The sequence below is a fragment of the Chiloscyllium plagiosum genome, chromosome 23 (genome assembly GCF_004010195.1).
Source record: "Chiloscyllium plagiosum isolate BGI_BamShark_2017 chromosome 23, ASM401019v2, whole genome shotgun sequence".
In the NCBI taxonomy this organism is placed as follows: domain Eukaryota; kingdom Metazoa; phylum Chordata; class Chondrichthyes; order Orectolobiformes; family Hemiscylliidae; genus Chiloscyllium; species Chiloscyllium plagiosum.
Window position 1 is genome coordinate 44307660 of NC_057732.1, and position 10434 is coordinate 44318093.

Below are 10434 nucleotides of genomic sequence, written 5' to 3' on the forward strand. Positions count from 1 at the left end.
ACATGTTTAGGATGTGAAGGGAAATATTTAAAAGGGACCTTAGGAGCAACCTTCTCATACAGAGGGTGAAGTGTGTATGGAATGAGCTGTCAGAGGAAGTGATGGAGGTGCAACATTTAAAAGGCATCTAGATGGGTATATGAATAGGAAGGGTTTAAAGGGATATGGGCCAAGTGCTGGCAGGTGGGACTAGGTCAGGCTGGGATATCTGGTCAGCATGGACAAGTTGGACTCCGTTTTCGCGTTGTTTTTCACCACTTCCTTAAACCTATGCCCTGTAGTTCTGAACTCCCCAACCCCAGGGAAAAGACCTTGTCTATCTTCCTTATCCATACCACTCATGATTTTATAAACATTTCTAAGGTCAGCCTTCGATGCTCGACAACTGATGGATGACAAATGATTTGGAAGTACATTTGTATGTAAAAACATCGCTGTCTCAATTCCTGCAGCTAAGAACATGTTGTCGAAGACAATGAACCATACCAATACTGTTGGATTTGGAATCCAACTGTCAACTTTTCCAATTTGTAAACTTTTTTTTAAAAAACAGTGCTGCAGACTTGCTTATGTTACACCTCGGTGGTAAATCAAACCCTGCTATTTGCAAACATTCAAGGTTTTGATCAAGGAACACAGCATGCCCCACTTTCCTATCTTTTTAACCCCAAGTTAACAGACAGTACAGACCACGTTTATGTACTTAACAAGAATTACTACTTATTAAAATAAGAGGTTTGAACTACAAGTAAACAACTGTGGACTGTTGTCACATAACTGTACTAGCTGTAACTCCAACCCACCTTTTAAAACTCTTCCTACACCCATCCACTGTGTGCACCAATAGAAAGGGATTGCTGAGAAGATGCTTTTGTTTGTCATAGCTTGCAACTTATCAATCTCTCCTCCAGGTTGTTTCCACTTGCTTGCAGGAGGCATTGTAAGACTGGTACTCAAATGATAAAGTCTCTGAATTATTCATTCATATAGCTACAGCTTAGAGCAAGTGAAAATATTTTGGCTCTTGTCAGGCTTTAGGTATTTTGTACTGCACCTTCCATTCAGGAAATCTAAAGGCTTCTGGCTATATCATTCATATTCACAAGCTATTCAGCTATCTGGGAGCCAATCAGCTACGAGTTGCTGGTCATATTTCACAATGTACGTAACCCTGAGTATGTAACCCATAGTAAACCACTATGCTTAAATAAGCAACCGTGTAAACTGCGTTTTGAGAAGATTTGTAGCTCAGGTTGAAGTTCTGGATGTAGGTTTGCTCACTGAGCCAGAAGGTTCCTTTCCAGATGTTTCGTCACCCTACTATATAACAGCTTCGGTGGGCCTCTGGGCGAAGCACTGCTAATGATTTCTGCTTTCTATTTATATTTTGGGTGTCTTTGGGTTGGTGATGTCATTTCCTGTGGCGATGTCATATCCTGTTCTTTTTCTCAGGGGGTGGTCGATGGGGTCTAACTCAATGTGTGTGTGTTGATAAGACAACAAACACATCGAGTTAGACCCCATCTAGAATTCCAGAACTTTTATCAACACACACATCGAGTTCGACCCCATCTACCACCCCCTGAGAAAAAGGACAGGAAATGACGTCACCAACCCAAAGATATAAATGGAAAGTAGAAATCATCAGCAGTGCTTTGCCTGGAGGCCCACTGAAGATGTTACCTAGTAGGGTGACGAAACGTCTGGAAATGAACCTTCCAGCTCAGCGAGCAAACCTACATCCTGTGTAAACTGCACTTACATTACGGGGTAATAACCTTCTTTTAAATAAAGTAAAGCAGTCACTTCTACAATCACTGGCTTTAAAATGATCCCTTTCCCATTGAAGACTGCAGTCAAAAACGCAGAAAAGCAAATGGTCTTTGCTTTTTTTTTGTAAGTTATTTTTCAGTATAATGGAAATCTCCTTCAAAAAGTGAAACTTCCTCTTAGCATTTTGAACAGACAAAACAATTGTCTCCTTTCCACCAGGTAGGCTGAGACAGTTATTGAGATGTTTAGCGCTGTTGAAATTTGACTGCTGTGCGTGCATTTTAGTCATCAAAGTGAACCCTCACTGTACAGACATTCTCATAACTCGGTCAGTTATTAATAATGAGGGGAAAGATTTGCACTTCCAAGAGCTGATACTTGTAAATCAGTGAAGGTGCTGTTCTGTCATCGTCACTTAGTTGTAAGGATTTAACCTTTTAAAGGAATCCTATTAACCACAATATTTCCTTACAGAAGGTTAGCAGCTCCTTTTTTGAGTTTAAACACTCATGTCGCTTAAAACATCCTTTATAATTGCATCCTTCCCACTTGCCTTGAATACTTGACAAAACTGAGATCTTAGATTCCCACCATGTGTTGGTTCATTCTAGATCACAAATAGCCATGGGGTTGTTCATTCTGAATTTTAGTTCATTCACTCATAGGATGAAGATGTCTATGGCTAAGCCTGCCTATCTTGCCGAGAGGGTAGTTAGGAGTCAACCACATTGCTGTAGGTCTGGAGTCATGTGTAGGCCAGACCAGGTAAGGATAATAGATTTTCTTCCCTAAAGGACACTAGTGAACCAGATGGGTTTTTCCTGACAATTGACAATGGATTCGTGGTCATCATTATGCTCTGAATTCCAGATTTTTAGTTAATTCAAATTCACCATCGGCTGTGACACGCTTCAAAGCACAGTTCCCAGAACATTACCTGGGTCCCTCGATTATCAGTGCTGAAAATGTGTTGTTGGAAAAGCGCAGCAGGTCAGGCACCATCCAAGGAGCAGGAGAATCGACGTTTCGGGCATAAGCCCTTCTTCAGGAAGAAGGGCTTATGCCCGAAACGTCGATTCTCCTGTTCCTTGGATACTGCCTGACCTGCTGCACTTTTCCAGCAACACATTTTCAGCTCTGATCTCCAGCATCTGCAGCCCTCACTTTTTCCCTCGATTATCAGTCCAGTGATAATACCATTAGGCTATCGCCAGCCCAAGTCAAACACACCAGGATAGTTTCTGAAAAACCCTTGGAAGCAAATCTGTATTTGCTTGGATGTTTACCTCAACTAGTGAATGGAAACCTTTGCACTGTGCTAGCATATAGAGCTTATAAGTGATGAGCTGTTTAACATTTGCACTAGAAGAGACATGTATGCATTCGTATGCATTGACCAGTGCTTGAGATTAAAAAAAAAGTTTTGTTCTTCCTCCGTACTAAGACATGTCTTTTAATAGAAGAGCCAAATAACTATCTACTGAAACCAGTTTATTAAGGATTCCAAATATCTTGATGGCCCCTTCCTACCACCACTCCCCATAGAAAAACTGGTGGAGCTAAAGGAAGGAACTTTCAGATTCACAAAATAGGGACTCACCTTGTAGTGTGGGAGAGAAATCTGTGATAAACTTACAGAATTAAATTCAATGGGGCAATGGACTCTCAATGGCCTGGAATGTTCTTTTCTTCAGACCTGTCACTGGCCTGTTTTTGACCATCTCAGCACAGGAGCGAAATTGTTACCAGACCAGAGAAAAATGTTTTAAAATCTCAATTCTCTAAAAAGCAAAGCAACTTGCAAGACATCTCCTGCTTATAGAAGAAAATTGGTTCAGGTTTGGAAGCTTCCAAGTGGTATTTGAAATAGTGATTGCACTTTTCTGTCTTCTAAAATACCTGTATATTTGAGCATTTTTGTTTCACACTTGCTACACATTTGCACTCAAACTGATCAAAATACTTGGGGTGGCTATTGAGCAGAAACTGAAATGGACTATTGATATAGCTAGGGCGATAAACTTTGCTGCGAACTCTGTGGCAAGTAACTTGCCTTCTGTCATCGCAATGCCTGTCCATTGTCTACAAGGCACACAACCACAGGAGTGTGATGCAACATTCCCTTGTTGCCTGGATGAGTGCAGCTCCAGCAACAACACTAAAAACTTGATACCATCCAGGACAAAGCATCATCTGCACCTTCTGCATTCACTCCTGCCACCACCGATGCTCAATAGCGGAACGTACTGTCTATAAGATGCACTTCATCTCCTTTGGCATTTTCAGAATCTTCCAAATACACAACTACTGCTGAGAGGGACACGGGCAGGCGAGGCAAGGGCACCACCTGAAAGTTCTCTTCCAAGCTGTACCTCATCTAGACTTAGAAATAGGTGACTGTTCCTTCACTGTCACTGGTCAGAATTCCAGAACTCGCCTCCTAACAACACTGTTTAAACCCGAGATGAGGAAGAATTTCTGCTCTGATAGTAGTGAATTTGTAGAATTCTTTACTGCAGAGAGCTGTAAAGATTGGGTCATTTAAGTAGATTCAAGGCTGAGACAGACTGATTTTTTTTTTAAATCAGTAAAGGAATCGAGGGCTATGGGGCGTAGGCATTAAAGTGGATTGAGGATGATCAGATTAGCCACAATCTCATGGAATGGTTGAAGCAGAGCTGTGTTCTAGTGTTACTGTTGACAGCAGTATGAAGGCCCTGGTGTGAATTGCAAATCACCCAAGTCTCATTTGTTGAGAGTATATGCAACTACAACTCCATGTGAAACAATGATCACAGGCAACAACGAATCTTTGTGCAGCTACTACAGTTAGTGCAAAACAGGAGTTCTAACAGGATTGTCTATTCTCACTGCGCTAAGGGAACTAAGCCTCCTCACTGAACTCCGTGGTAGCAGTTTGTCAGAGGTCAGGACACGCTACAGATTGAACTGAAGACCCTGACCTTGTTGGTCTGTGACCCATTGTGTTGGGATGGCCCCCAAGTGTTCTAATATTAGAATTTGTTTTTTGGTAGTCAAGACTATTCTCTGAATTGTGAATTGATGAAAGTTCTTGGACCACAAAAAAATCACTTTGAAAAAATATTTTTTGACGGTTTATTTCATCTGTTGACATGAATTGATAAAATACACCTTCGCTTTGGTCATTTCCAGAGTACCAAATGAGAAATACACTTTGAAACAGCACATTGCAACTCAGTTTCTAAATGAGCAATTGACAATCAGCAGAAATTAGTCTATTAATTTGGATATCTAAGGGAATAATGAAACACTTTTTGGGGCGGGTGCTGGGGGTGTGTGTGTTGGTTTTCTTTTATTTTTCACCATCACTTGCTCATCATTAAACAATTGTCCCGAACTTCAAAATGTACAAGGAAATGAAGTGCACTGTTGCATTTCAGGATCAGTGGGGCAGAGGTAATTTAGTGTTTGTCGAAATGTTACCCTTCTGTCAGCAGTACTAACTGATTTGTCACTTCCAGTTGCCTTTCTTTAAAGAAACCTAAGTTTGTGAAGAACTTAAAGAAATCTAACCCATACCTTTTTGTATTCACATAAAATGGTATGGGTTAGGAATATAGTCACCATCGGAACAGGAGAAGGCCATTCAGCCTCTTGAGACTGCTTTACCTTGGAATGAGATCATGACCTAATTCTATCTACATACCTTTGGCCCATATCCCTTAATAGGGATTGTTGGAGGAAAAGAGTATTTCCTGTTTGGTGTAAAACTATCACTTTCTAAGGTGCACAAAAACAGGCATCACACTGGGATTGAATCGCAGGTGATGCTGCAATTCATCTCCATTAAATCCATCTCCCGCGACAAAAGTGAGCCCAAACAAGAGGTCAGAGGGCAACAGCCGGAATCAGGCTGTATCCACAGGAGCACTGGTAGCCACAGTTCTACCTCCACCTCATGTCTCTCAGCCATTCCATTCTGTGGTATGGCAATTCGTTTGTCAGATGTGTGGTCCTGGATGAGCAGAAATTTCCTCCCAACTAAAGGCCACATTTATTCATTTATGTTGTGTCCTTACTACAAGGCACAGTGGCTGCCATCTCATTGTCCACTGGACTGTTGGCAATCTGGATGTCTGTCTTAACTTGAAGATGCCACATCCACCTTCCAAATCTGCCTATTTCTACCTCCATAAATATCAAATGATTTCCACCACTACCCTAGCACATCCAGGATTGAAACCTCCAGAACTTTGTTATCTCTAGACTCGACAATTCCAGTGAAGGAGCTAATTACTGCAGATGCTGAAATCTGTACTGAAAACAACAAATGCTGGAGATCACAGTGGATCAGACAGAATCCATGGTCGCTCTGTCTCAGTGGACGCTCCCTCTCCGTGGATGCTGTCTGACCCACTGTGATCTTCACCATTTCCTGTTGACACTTCAATTGCTTTCCTTCCTGCCTGCCTTACCCCAGGATGAGCTTCCCGTTGGGCATGTGCACCATCTGCTGACACTCACTATGGTAACACCAACTAACTCTATTCTAGCTTCAGCTCATCTGTTGCCAAAAGCCTCATTTTCCTACAAGTGTGTATAAACCCAAAGCAGTGTGTGTGTGGGCAAAAGATAAGACTGAAGCGAAGGTTTGGTGGGAAAAATTTTAACTCCACAATGCGCTGCCTTCTAAAAGGAAGATGGTTTTGGTTACAGGTGAGGTATGTTCCCTTAGAAAGGAAAAGATGGGGAAAATAAATCCACAACACTCAGGATGACGAGAGAGAGAAATTAAGAAGGAATAGTGTGCTTATGACAGGATAGAAAATACAATTGTGAACCTAAATGAATATAGAAGCTTCAAAGGAGAGGTGAAAAAGCATTTTAAAGAAGCAAAAGGTGTTATGAGAAAAGACTGGCAGCCAGCACATAAAGGGGAATCCCAAAGTGTTCTGCAGGCATACAAAGGTCTAGAGTAGGGCCCATTTGGGACCAAAAAGGGGGTTTACCAATGAAAGCACAGAACTTGGCTGACATGTTAAATGCATACCTTGAATTTGTTGTTGCCAAAGAGGAGATGCTACCCACGCTATTGTAATAGAGGAGCAAACTTTGCCACCTGGAAGAGTTCAAAATTGATAAAGAAGCAGTGCTGGTAGAGTTTGGGTACTTCAAGTTGACGAGGCATTTGACCAGATGAGATGCATCCAAGGTTACTGAAGCAAGCGAAAACCACACATCCACTGGCTATAGCCTTTTAGTCATCCCCAGGCCCAGTGGAGCTCCAAGTGGACTGAGGAATTGTTCAAAAGGTTGTAAGGATAAAACCAACGATTACAGACCCATCAGTTTAACTTCAGTGGTAGGGAAGCTTTTAGAAACTATTATTTGGGATAGAATTTGTAGTGGAATGGGAAAAAGTGATATGATTAGAAGATCCAGAGGAAATTGTGTGTAACTTGCTTGAGTTTTTATGAAGAGGTCGATGAGGGTAATGCTGTTGATGTGATGGACATGGACTTCCCAAAGGCTTTTGGTACAGTAGCACATACTCAAAGTTTTAAGATAAATTATAGCCCATAGAATAAAAGGGACAATAGCAACATGGATACACAGTTAGTGGGATGATAGGAAGCAGACAATGGTTAATGCATATAATTCGGACTGGAAAGCCTTGCAGTGGAATTTTCAAGGGAACCTTTTTTTCTCATGTGTATTGATACAGAGGACAGTTTCAAACATGTAGGTAATGGAAGAAGCCTTGTAAACTGTGAGAAGGGCAGTGCAAGACTGCAAAAAGAAACATGGAGGTGGCAGTTAAGTGTGAGGTGATGCATTTTGGGAGGAAGAACATGGATAGCTAGCATGAAATTGGGGGTACAGAGCAGGGAGATCTGGGTATATGTGTGCACAGATCATTGAAGTTGGCAAAGAAGGTAGAGAGAGCAGGTAATAAAGCATACAGTGTTCAGGGGCACAGAGTACAAGAATAAGGATGCTGAACGTAGAGAAGACACTTTTTAGATCACGGCTGGAATATTCTGACCAGTTCTGGGTGCCAAACTAAAGGAAGGCCATAAACACACTTGAAAGAGATTTACTGGCATGGTTCCAGGGATGAGAAACTTCAGTTATAAGGATAGACAGGAGAGATTAGGACTGTTCTCCTCAGAGAACAAAGTTAAGAGGAAATCCTCAAAATTATGAGGGTCTGGATAGATTATATAGGGAGAAGCTATTTCTACTTAGAAGATCAATAATGAGCAAGCTCAATTTGAAAGTAATTTGCATAAGGACCAAATGTGTTTTGAATTACTTTTGGATGCAGTTAGGGCATGGAATGCACTGCCTGGAAATGTGATGGAGACAGATTCATTGAGGCATTCAAGAGTGCATTGGATTATTTCTATTCTGATAATGTGTAAGAGTATGGGTGGGGCAGGTGGGGAAATGCAATGAAATGGTGTTAAACAATAATGGTCACTTGGAGATTGAGGCTCGACACAATGGGTTGGATGGCCTCCTGTATTATAACATTGTGTGGCTGACCCATAACATCATGCTCACTCACTTAAAATTGCCTTCAGGCCTGGAATGGCTCTGTTTTTAGAATTCTCAATACTGTTTCCAAATCTCTCCATGACTTTGCTGCTCTGTCTCCGTGATTCCTTCTGGCCTCGCAGTTCTCCTGAGGTAGATTCGTTCCAAATCCACCTGTTCAGGGATGTTGATGCACAACTCTGGAGTCAATGGGGCTTGAACCCGGGCCTCTTGATGCATCGGTGGATACGCTACCACTGCACTGCAACAGCCCCCTCAAACTCTACTGAGGTATCTATGCTCACTTAAGTCTGGTGACCTGATCATCACAGATTTTAATCACTTTATTATTGGTGGCTGTGCCTTACCCAGGCTTTAAGCTCTAGAATCCCCTTCCTGTACCCTGTTTTCCCTTGTACTTCTACTGTTCTCCTATCAGGGACTCCTTAAACCCCCCCCCCCCCCGCCGCCTTAAGCTTTTGACCATTTGCCCTAATGTCACCTTAGGTGACTGAGCTTAGTTTTCTTTCATAAAGCTCTTGGGACCTCTTTATTATGTTTAAAGGTGCTACACAAATAGTTGTTCTGTTTGCTGGTCTTTGAAGGAGGAAAAATATTTCTCTAAAAAGCACACTGCCCTGCCCCTTACCTGAAGATATAGCAGTTGGATTCCATTGTAATAATTTCTGAAAGCTGTTTTTTTTTGGAAGTTTTAAATCTGAGAAGCGAATCAGAAGTGAGAGCAGATGGTGGAAAATGTTCTCGCAAGTGTTAGCACGGATTTTTGTCTGGCTGTGCTAGTGCTGTAGGCACCTTCTTGCCCAGTAATCCATTCACGTGTGATGAGAGTAAACATGTTAGCTGCCATGTGTTTGAGAGACAGGGAAGGAGGTAAGAGAATGGGACTGAAGGCTGATGTTATGACTTCGATAAGTGTTACAGCAGAGTTGCCAGCAGGCCAGGTTGGGGTGGTGAATCTCCTGCAGTCGGCTGCTCCTTGATGGAAAGGCCAGAAATGAGTAGATACTGCCTGAACAACATGCCTGTTGGCCTCTGAATGCTGAATGCATTTCAGATAGCATACCATGCACTCTTCTGGCCATGTTTGTCAGCGTGACTGCTTTATTGTGTTTGTACCTTTTAGATGTTGGCGTACACAAATTGTGCAAAAATGATTTCCTGTTTTAATAGGTTTACTCATTTAGACCAAGTATTCAGAACTGTAGAGTTGTTAACTGCATTTTTCACTCGTTTTATTTAAACGAGTAAAATTCTTTCTAATGAATTCCACCTTCATTACTGTTTACCTCTGCATGGATTTATGTATTTGTGATTTAGAACTCGTGATCTGGTTTGGGCACATCAGCTGCCATTTTAAACAAAAAGGGAAGCAGTTTGTGAGAGTTTCCGTTTAGTACTTGGATCAGATTCTGGCAGGTGTCTGGTATGAGCTGAAAACAGTTGATGGCATCTTCAACATCTCTGTTAGAAATCAGCAGATTCAATCCCCATTCCAAAACCTCTAGGTGAACAGTTTCTTTAGATTAGATTATATTACAGTGTGGAAACAGGCCCTTCGGCCCAACAAGTCCACACCGCCCCGCCGAAGCGAAACCCACCCATACCCCTACATTTACCCCTTACCTAACACTACGGGCAATTTAGTATGGCCAATTCACCTGACCCTGCACATCTTTGGACTGTGGGAGGAAACCGGAGCACCCGGAGGAAACCCACGCAGACTCGGGGAGAACGTGCAAACTCCACACAGTCAGTCGCCTGAGGCAGGAATTGAACCCAGGTCTCAGGCGCTGTGAGGCAGCAGTGCTAACCACTGTGCCGCCGTGCCGCCCTGTGTACAATTGGGAGACTGTTGCATGGGACAGACTCTCTCACACTTGTATGTTCGTTCATTCTTTCTTTCTTTCTTGCTTGCTTTCTTTCTTTCCGTCCTTCCTTCCTTTCTTTCTCTCTTAATCTTTCTTTTTTGGGAGACTTTGCATGGGACAGACTCTCTCACACTTGTATGTTCGTTCATTCTTTCTTTCTTTCTTGCTTGCTTTCTTTCTTTCCGTCCTTCCTTCCTTTCTTTCTCTCTTAATCTTTCTTTCTTTCTTTCTTTCTTTCTTTCCTTCTTTC